The 10,388-nt window shown below is 39.0% G+C and overlaps 1 pseudogene; it reads left to right on the top strand.

Moving 5' to 3' along the window:
* The first annotated feature begins 3,972 nt into the window (after nt 1–3,972).
* Nucleotides 3,973–10,388, top strand: part of LOC125171634 (protein SCO2 homolog, mitochondrial-like) — a 29,362-nt pseudogene continuing 22,946 nt past the window's right edge.

Genomic DNA, 10,388 nt, shown 5'->3' with positions numbered 1-10,388 from the left:
CTGAGATAACGGTCATGGCTGCTGAAATATGCCAAAGGCTCTTTGAGCCTCGGGCAAGGATGGCAAAGTCTCAGGGTGACCTTCCATGACAGTTAAGGAAGGCAAGGGCTCATTTGTGGACTCAGGTTTTCTCTTGTGTTTACTCCAAGAAGTGCTCGGGGAGGGTTTCTCTGCAAAAGCCTAAACACACAGCCAGGCAAGTGGAAATCAGAAGCCACTTACGTTTAGGCTTTTATGTACTTTGTGCTTACCAGTTAATAAAACCCATGACAAGGATAGAGGAAAATGGATCCTGAGAAAAATGCCTTAACGAATCCACATTACCTTCAGGGACTCGGCAAGATGGCAGGAATGTATTTAGAAATGCTCAAAGGTGTGGGGAGAAAAAAAAAAACCTTCAAACTTAATTGCTGTCTAAATTATTACTCCAAAGGCCAAGTGTTGCTTAAGTTTCATACCCATGCTTAGCATCATGCGTGAGTTTACAAGCTGTAAACAAGCCGCAACTTAATCATAGCATTTTTTGTTGTTTGTAAAGCTTACTGCCAAAGGTCTTGGTATTATTTTATTCATCAAGCTTCCTTTTCCCTTTTGAAGTCGGAGTACACCCAGGGAGAGAGTTACTATTGTTGCAGTAATCTTTTATTCAAATAATCAGATAAATATTTCAATGATACAGAGTGATAAAGGAAGCACTTCATTACCTTCAGGCTGAAGATTCTCAGAGGGATAAAAGGAACAGGGAAAAAAAGTAGCGAACGTGCTGCTGTTGAAAATCCAACACTACCCACATGACTGGGCAGCTCTACTGCCAAGAGCCGTTCTTGCCCCTCATTATAGGAATGGTCATTAATGTTTCATACCTGCTGGAAGAGAGAGGGGCTTTGTGAGCTATGGGCTCGGAGACTGGTATTGTCTTCTTCCCTGGTATTTATGGAGCTTCAGGGCTCGAGTGACATTTCCATCCCCCTGGTCGAGTTCTCCCCACGGCTGATTTCTTAAAGGCAGAGGAGCAGGTTGCTTTTCCCATCTGCCTCTTCCTCTGATCTCCAGGCTTGGCAAATTAGTTTTCAGACAAATAAAAAATATTTTGATAGTAAATCCTTGTTTGTAATATCCCCCTGGGGAGGGAGTAATCAGCCTTAGAATATCAGGCAGGCCATCAGTTTAACCACAATTTGAGTCCTGCAATCTGGTGAAACATAATTTCCTCTCTCTTTGTTGCTGAATATTTTTTTATTTTTCTGCCTTTTGTTCTCTTCAAAATCCCGTTGTCCAAATAATAATATTTTGGAGGATTAATCATCATGAAGTAACCATAACCACTGGAAAAATCATGTCCTTGAATTCATAAGCCAATAGTGTTACCTTTTGGAGCCCTGTAAAAACATGAAATCTATATATCTGGGTGAGACTGTACCTTTGTGACTGTTAAATAAACATGTACACAAAACTACACAAATACAAAATCAGTTCTCTTAACTTACTAAAAAGGAACAGCTAGCAAATGACTAAGAATTATTTTTTTTAGTTTATTTATTTTTAGAGAGAGACAGCACAAGCAGGGGAAGCACAGAGAGAGAGGGAGAGAGACGATCCCAAGCAGACTCTGCACCATCAGCACAGAGCCCAATGTGGGGCTGGAACCCATGAACCTTGAGATCATGACCTGAGCCAAAATCAAGAGTTGGACGTTTAACCAACTGAACCACCCATGCACCCCACAAATGACTAAGAATTATTTAGAACCATCCTAAACCAACCTAAATATCAATTTTTTATGAATTAAATTGTAGTGATACTGACTTATCTCTGACTATAATTAAACAAACTAAACCAATAAACTATTCCCAGTGTACTAGTAGGTCTTTTACATTTTGGAGAAATTTGCTTTCAGAATATGGGAAGGCAGATAAAGGCAGTGGACGGAAAACTACTTGCACAGAGACCCATGAAGGACAGGAATTTATACATTAAGGAGAAAAAATATAAGCAGTAAGAAAGAAAAAAAAGATGGTAATGAATCAAGCAATGAAATAAATAATAGCATGGCTGTGAAAAGAAAGTAAGTATGTACCTCCCATTCTCCATTCATACTTTTCAAAGCATTCCTGAAGGCATGAACCACAGATTCCAAAAACAAACAAATAAACAAACAAAATCCAGTAGAGGGCATGGTCTGAATAGCGGAGTCACTGAGAAAAGCTGGTGATGATCCCAACAACTGAAACCAGGAAACGTGACTCAAGTAAGCCATTGTTCTGTAAGAGAGATGTGCAGAGATCAGACGGTGGGTAGAGTTGGAAATACTGGCTTCCTGTATAGATATTAACTTGTAAAAATTAACTTGTAAAAAAAAAAATCCTGTATAGATATTAACTTGTAAAAATATATTAGTTTTCAATGTTGATTTAATGAATATTCCAACATTAATATTCCAACAGTTTGTGATTAAGAAGGAAGAAATCAAAGGAAACAAACAAACAAGAACCCCACAAAATCTTACCCATATTTTAAATTTACTAGTGGGTGCTTGGGAGTGGGGGTTGGGAGGAGAATCAATCATCAAAAACCAAATTCTGTTAAAGTAATTACCCAAAGAATTCCTTGAGAAAACAACAGAAACAACAAAAAAGAAGAATTGATATAGGTATTACATAATAAGTGGGCTATTTTCAAGTGATACATCAGCAACAATGTACACAGGTTGGAATAAAAAGAGCGTTGGTACAGAGCAACCATTTTGGAGAATGTAGCTGATGAGAAAAGAAATATAAGGGAAGAGATACACGTGAGTCAATTTAGAGGACAAATCCTCAGAGTTAAATATGGAGGCTAAGAAAAGAAAGCCAAGATTTTCCTAGTAAATGTGTTATTTAGTAACTCTTATGGAAATGACCCTTACTCTTACCATATTTCTGGGAAGCAGTATTTCTGCAGAGGTCCTAGGATAGCCCTATGGATATATATGACACATTTCCCCTTCTTTCCAAGTGTATAGGTAGCTTGTATTTATTTACAAATGAAAGCCACTTTTCTTGGCTAAATGAGCTAGAGAATGAAAACTAAATTAGTAACTTTAGGTAGTAAAAAATAACCCAAGTGAGCCCTCAGATTTAGAAGCTTGCCAAAATTGAGGATGACTCTATTTTTAGGGTTTGGCTTTATTTTAATTCTCTGAACATAAGCAATGAACATGTATGAAGCAACATATGTAAAGGTTATTTATCAAAAGCACTGTATATACCAGTAAAAATTGGAAGTAATCCAGCTTCCCATCATTAAGGAACTGCTTAAATAGATTACTGTACATGCATGCCATGAGAAATACTATAAAACTGTAAGAAAAAAAAGGCAAAGCACTTGAAGTATGGGTAAGAAAAGATCTTCAAGAGGTATAGTTAGGTGAAAATAGAAAAATACAGAGCAGTCTATAGTGTGCTACATTTTATGGAAGAAAGAGTGGAAATAATATATATCTGCATTTCCTTGGTCTTGCATAAAGACATTCTGGAAGAATACTCAGTAATTAATGATATGGTGACCTGCTGGTGACAGAAAAAAGTGGGGCTGATGAGGGTTAAAGTGATAGATAACCTTTTTACTGCACTTTGTATTATATATTTAATCATGTAAAAATACTCCCTATTCAATTTTGTTAAAGAAAACAAAATGAAAAATTAAATACAAACTTCAGTACACAGAGACTATTCAAAGGTATTATATTTTAAAATTTCATGGTTATTGTTTTCCTGGCACATTATCCTTCACTAAGAATATCACCGTTTACTTCTTGGTTTTGGTTCTCTAGTTGGGTAGAGAACTACTACCCAACTCTACTGCTTTCAAATGTCTACTCACATTTTGGCGGTAGACACAGAAAGTTTATTCCATAAGCTGATGATGTTTCAAAGAAAGAAAGTGTTCTGATCTTAGTAAGTAACTGCCTCTGCTGGAATTGAAATATTGGCCATGGTGAGACCCCGTTCTGAGTCCATTCTGCCAATTCAGGGAATTCAGCGAGAAGTAGCAACGATTGAGAACAAGGTACTTACTCTTAAAGGGAAACCTCACAATTTTGCAAGCGTTATAGGTTCTATTTGTTGTTATCTACAACCTGTTTGTCATAGTTTTCTTAATTTCAATTATTTTCTAGTGAAAAAACTGCAATGATTAATCAGGAAAAAAAATCCAGTATTTTAGACCCTTTATCACTTCATGACTCCTTGTGCCTCCCCCCAACCCTTCTCTTCAGAAATCTTTGTTTATATATTTTCAAACAGGTATTGTTTTGAAAAGTGTAAATTCTTCACTTATCCTTGAAGAAATCATTTGAATCTTATTAGTTGTATAGTAGTCTTACATAGTTCTTATTTGGCATCCACCTATTTTTATGTCTTGCCTCTTGAGTGGTTTTCTTCCTTTGTCATCATTGATCTGGCTAGTGACTTTTAGGACCTTATAGCCTAAATTACTTGGGCTGGCTTCAAGGTTACTTCAGATGTCTGTTGTAGGAAAACGAAGTGGAATTTATGGTATGATACATAAAGCAATTTGTTTGCTTTGGCTGCAAGTAGCAGAAAACTGAACTAAAATTAGCTTAAGCAAATATATTGATTCACTTAAATAAAAAAGTCAGCCATGAGCCAAGGGTATGTGACATCATCAGAATTCCATCTGCCTTTCTCTATGATTTCCTGGACTCTGCTTCCTTCTTATGTCAGCTTTGCCATTAGGCTGCCTCATGAGGCAAAAATGGCTGCAGCTCTTCCAAGCCTCACCTCCATACCCTACCATTTATGCTAAGTTATGCTGCAGAAAAAAAACAACTCCCACATTTCAATGTCTCACATCAACAAAAAAAAGTATTTTTCATTTACTATTCATTTCCATTATAGGTCAACTATGGCTCTGTTTCACACAGCCCATATTCCAGGACCCAGGCTGATAGAGCAACCCTGATGTGGGACGTTGCCAGTACTATATGAGGGGGCAGGCATGGTGCAAACACTATGCGGGCACTTAAAGCTCCAACTTAGACATGCCACACACTACTTCTTATATATCATTGACCGCAGTTAAGTTGTATGCCCTAATCTGAAGTCAGTGGGGGCTGGGAAATAGAATCCTATGTTAACTAAATGAACAGAAGTGCCTTTCCCCCGGCATTCCAAACTAAGTCTTGGGACTCATACTGATTAGACAAACTAAGGTTGCATGCTCAATTGTTGAACTAACCATTGTACCAGAGGAACAGAAAGATGATTGGCTCCACCGGCATCACATGACACACCATTGAAACTGGGGTTAAATTTTGCTTCCCTGGACACAAATAGATCCTCTCCAAAAACGTGGAAGTCTCTGTGGCAAGACAGGGGACATGGTTGCAGGGGATGAAACCTGGCACCCAGTATATAGATCATATTTAACAACGTTTATATCAAATTTCTTAAAGGTAATTCAATGATTACTAGAAACTAAAACAAAGGAGCATTATATCATACCATCTCTCCAAATCTGAAGTCATCCTGTCAGGGTTTGTCTCCCCAAATTGATAAAAAGAATATGGGTTTGGGGATTAGACAGACCTGTGTCTCTATGAGAAAGACCACCATATCTCTGTTACTTATTGGCTTTGTGATGGTGGATATGAAAAAATCCTCTCCTTAGCCTCATCTATAAAACAAGTTAGTAATACTTAAAAGTGAACACAATAAACAACATAATAATAATACTTAATAGTGCTATATTAAAAGAGACAATATATACAAAGTGAGAGAAAAACACAATGAGTGCTCCAAAAAAATGTTGTCTTCCCACTCAAGGCCTGATAGAAGGTGCTAATGAACTGCAAATGGTGGTCAAGGGAGTCTTCTTTTTTATTATTATTTTTTAAATTTATTTTAGAGAGTGCACGAGCAGGGAGAGGGACAGAGGGAGAGACAGAGAGAGAGAGAGAGAGAGAGAGAGAGAGAGAGAGAGGGAGAGGTAGAGGGAGAGAGAGAGAGAGAGAGAGAGAGAGAGGGAGAGAGAGAGAGAGAGGGAGAGAGAGAGGGAGAGAGAGAGAGAATCTCAAGCAGGCTTCACACTCATCATGGAGCCTGACAGAGGGCTCAACCCCACAACCCTGGGATCATGACCTGGGCTGAAGTCAAGAGTCAGACACTCAACCGGCTGAGCCACCCAAGCACCCCAAGGGAGCCTTCTTTTAGCAAGGAAAAATTAACTAAATTTCATAAACAGTGCTTCAGCTGCCCTTTCTTAACCTAAACAAAACAAACAAAAAAAACACTCAGTGTTTTGCTGTTGATAATGCTATTCCATTAAAAAAAAAAAAGGGCAAAACTCACATTCTTTTTCAAACTGAGATTGGAGACAAGACAGTGGAAGGAATTTAGAGACCTCTTTATCATTGATAATATATATTTATGAAAAGAAATGGAAATATATAAATGGTAAACACACTGTTAAGCACATTCTTATATATCTGTCAGTATGCAATTTCCCCTAGAGAAGGTCATATGTCAATTATATTATGTATATGACTTGGTTTTAAGCGAAGCCTACTCATCTGCAATTATTATTTTACACATAGTGCTTAAAGATCATTAAATAAAGTGTGGAAGAACTTCAAGGCTTCAGAATGACTCTTAAGTTAATTATACATGGATATCTACTTAAACTTCACCAAGGACAGGCTGATGTGATTTCATCTTAATTGCTATTTGAAAACTGGCGCATATAATGTGTATGTATGTGAATCAGTGGTTCTTGTATTCTCTTTGTGGAGGATGCAGCAATGCAGCTAATAACTCCCTAATTTTGGTTCAAGCCACAGGATGAATGGTCGCAAAGTCCAGGGAAAAATTATAATTACAGATTCATTCACCTTATGATCTGTCCATCCTGATTGTATAAAACTTTGTCCACCCATCCCCCACTGAACAGTATTCCCAAGGAAAAGTCCTATTTAGGACGAGGCACCGTAGATTAAAATGCGAATATTAAAGCAAATGAATTGCAGTGTCGGTTATATAATGAAGCCACTGTCACCTTGAAAGCTTCTCTTCCCACGTGAACACAAAGCAGAGAAATCAGCAGCTTTGGTAGCTGTGGCAACCGCACCGCCAAGCCTGGAGAGCGAACTGTGTCCTACGCAGGTTTTGTGCCCCTCTGGCGCTTTGTAGATTTTGCTAATGTTAAGGCCTCTCAGATTCTCAACTTGGTGCATTCACCCAGCTGGGAAAATTAGAGCTGTGATCAGGAGACAAAAGGAGGCTTGCTTTGTGTCTGACAAAGGTAGGAAAACACCCTTCAGTTGAAGCTCCTAATGACCACCCACAACAGCATCACAAATAGCAAATATTTATCATGCATATTCTTTGTTTAAATTCTGGGAAGAATACAAAGCCAGTTTACTTGGGTTAGACAAACCACTGGATTAATTGTCCCCAAAGTCTGCAAATTTATGATGAATGTCAAAAAAATCTGCATGTCACATAGACCCAGAAGTGTGTGCCATGGTGAAGAGTAATTACTAGACATTTGTTGAATGTTCTAACCCAGTAGTGTAAGCATCACAATCCAGCTACACCTATATAATTGTTTTCTTCAACAGAACAAAACGGTGTTCACAAATGAACAAGTTTCACATTTATTTTTATCTTCTGTAGTTGTTTAAAATTTTTTATCTCTTTGTACATAATTCTTGTATGAGAGTGATGAGTATGAGATAAAGTAAAGAAGAAATCGTCTTCCTGACCACAGGGAACATCCCGATTTGTCAAACATTTACAGTTTACTTATGTCACCACTGATCAGGAAAGCAAAGCAGACACTTGCTGTGTCCCTGCAGCTACAGTGAATGGGGAGCCTCACATTTATGCATGCATCACATGGACTGAGAGGGGCCCACAGTAGTCATCTTCCTTCCTTCCCTATTAACAGTATCCCTAGATTTGGGGGAGCAGTGATGTGAATGTCTCAAAGATTACATTTCCCTTGCAGAAGACGGTGACCTTTCAATGGGTACCACTTCCAGAAAAGCTTTTCAAAATAGACTGATCACCTACTCCACTTCTTTCCTCTTGACTGAGCTACTGCAGCATCTTGTATCTTTTCAAGTTGTGGACCAGACCTGAGGAACTGAAGAACGGAAAGCCACAAGGGGCCACTGTAGCAACTGTGAACTCCCTACCTCCTGACACCTCATTACATGAGAACGAGTATCTGTCATATTCAGGCCACCATAGTCAGGTCTCTTATAAGTAGCCAAGTGTACCTCCTAACCTATACAGAATGAAATAACCATAGGAAGCTAAAAGGGTTAAATTATGTGTTACAGACTCTCAATTTGCTCTTAGAATTGAGATAGAAAAGGTTGTGGGATGAAGATTTAATTATTAAAGAAGATTTCACAGAGGAGATGTGAGTAGGCTAGAACTTGAGCAGAATGGGATTTATCTTAATAAAATGTAAGACGGCTTAAAGATAACAGGTGGCTGCAGAGAGGCTGGGGAGCACTACAGAGTTTAGACTGACTGGAGCACAGACGTCACGGCAAGCCTTGATGCACAAGAGCTTATTTGTTTGTTTGTTTTAATGTTTATTTATTTATTTTGAGAGAGGGGGAGAGAGAGAGAGAGACAGAGAGACAAAGAGAGAGAGAGAGAGAGAGAGAGAGAATCCCAAGCAGGCTCCATGCTCAGCAGAGGGCTCAATCCCACCAACCGTGAGCTGAAAATCCAGAGTCAGAAGTTGAACCAACTGAGCCACCTGGTGCCCCAAGAACTTGTTTTATACTTGATGAGTAACCAAGAACAATTATGGTCATTGGAAAGTAACATAATGGAAGAAATATTTTGGGAAAAATAATGTGTTAGGAAGATGCGACAAAGAAGAAAGCAAAGAGGGAAGAGGAGAACATTCTGAAGGCAGTGACAACAATTCTGGAAGGAGGAGCTGAGATCTGGGCTACCGCAGTGGTGCTGGCAGGCAGTGTCGCTCAGGGACTGGATACACAACCAGAGGAAGTGATGTCATCAGGTCCAGCATTAATGGAGTGGGAGAAGCCACTGGCTTCAGAGGAATGTGGACAGAGAGTTCACCCGGAATTATGGGGAGACAGATAAATTAAGACTGAGGAATTTGCACCAAGATACATTTCCAAAAGTGAGGTGAACCAACTGTGGTTGGAGTTTGCCCAAATAGAAGGAAGTCAAAACAGAGAGAATTGCTTATGCTCTACTCCCAGAGTTCCTGGCAGCGGGATTCCCACTGATGCTAATAAAAGTAAATAATCCACATACAAATAAAGCAAATGGTAATCAGAGGTAGAATATCAAGTGGTCTAGTTATCCACACCTTGGAGAAAAGACAGGAAGAGTTTGGGAGGGTTCTCTTAGGCACATCAAGACGTACTGACAGAAATAATTCTAGTGATATATCAAAGGTTTGCCATGAGTCTGCACACCTGAGAAGTTGTCTGGGTCCTACTGATACAGAAGTTCTCCCATAACAATTGACAGTCAGTTGAGGAATAAATGACATAGCTGCACATTCTCTCCACCTAGTCCACACCTCAACATCACTGCCTGGGGCTGGGAAAAGGCAGAAGTGTACTCTGAGTACCCTCTAAGAGGTGGGCTGCTCTTCCTCTTTCCCCAGGAGGACGGGCCCACCTAGCATAAGGAGAAGAGCAAGATGTCACCCATTGCTCTAGTAAACAGTGTTTAGTATAGGGAAACAAGCAAACAAACAAAAAGTAATGTAGAAAAGGGTTAGTAACAATATTAAAAAAATATGTCAAACATTTAGTAGTTTTGCCACTAAATCGATACTACATAAATGTTGAGGTAGCTAAAAAAAAAAAAAAAATAGAGTAATCTGAGACCTGCTCTTGCCCTATATCACAGAATTTTAATTGTCTGCAATGCCCATTATCAACAGAAAAACTAGATATCAGCTAAATCAAGTAGAAAGGGAAACATTTTATGTAAATATATACCAGCCATAAAGAGATCGCAGCCTAAAACTTGCACTCTTAGTTGGACAAATAAGACAAAAAGAATGTCAGAAGTCATGCCCACATGCTAGTAGGTATAGAGAGGATATGCATCACTGAAGTCAGGAAGATTTAAAACAAGCAGGGGAGGGGCAGACAGAGGGGGAGAAAGAGAATCCCAAGCAGGCTCTGTGCTGTCAGCGCAGAGGCTGATGGGGGGCTCTAACTCAGGAACTATAAGATCATGACCTCATGATCCAGGAGTTGGATGCTTAACCGACTGAGGCACCCAGGCTCCCCTCAAATAAAATTTTCATTAAATACAAAATAGTATAAAATGGAATATCATGAACTACATGCAGAACCCAAAGGCAATTCTAAAACC

The sequence above is a fragment of the Prionailurus viverrinus genome, chromosome C1 (assembly GCF_022837055.1).
Source record: "Prionailurus viverrinus isolate Anna chromosome C1, UM_Priviv_1.0, whole genome shotgun sequence".
NCBI classification, from domain to species: Eukaryota; Metazoa; Chordata; class Mammalia; order Carnivora; family Felidae; genus Prionailurus; species Prionailurus viverrinus.
Note: the sequence above shows the minus strand (reverse complement) of the source record. Positions and strands in the feature narration are given on the sequence as shown.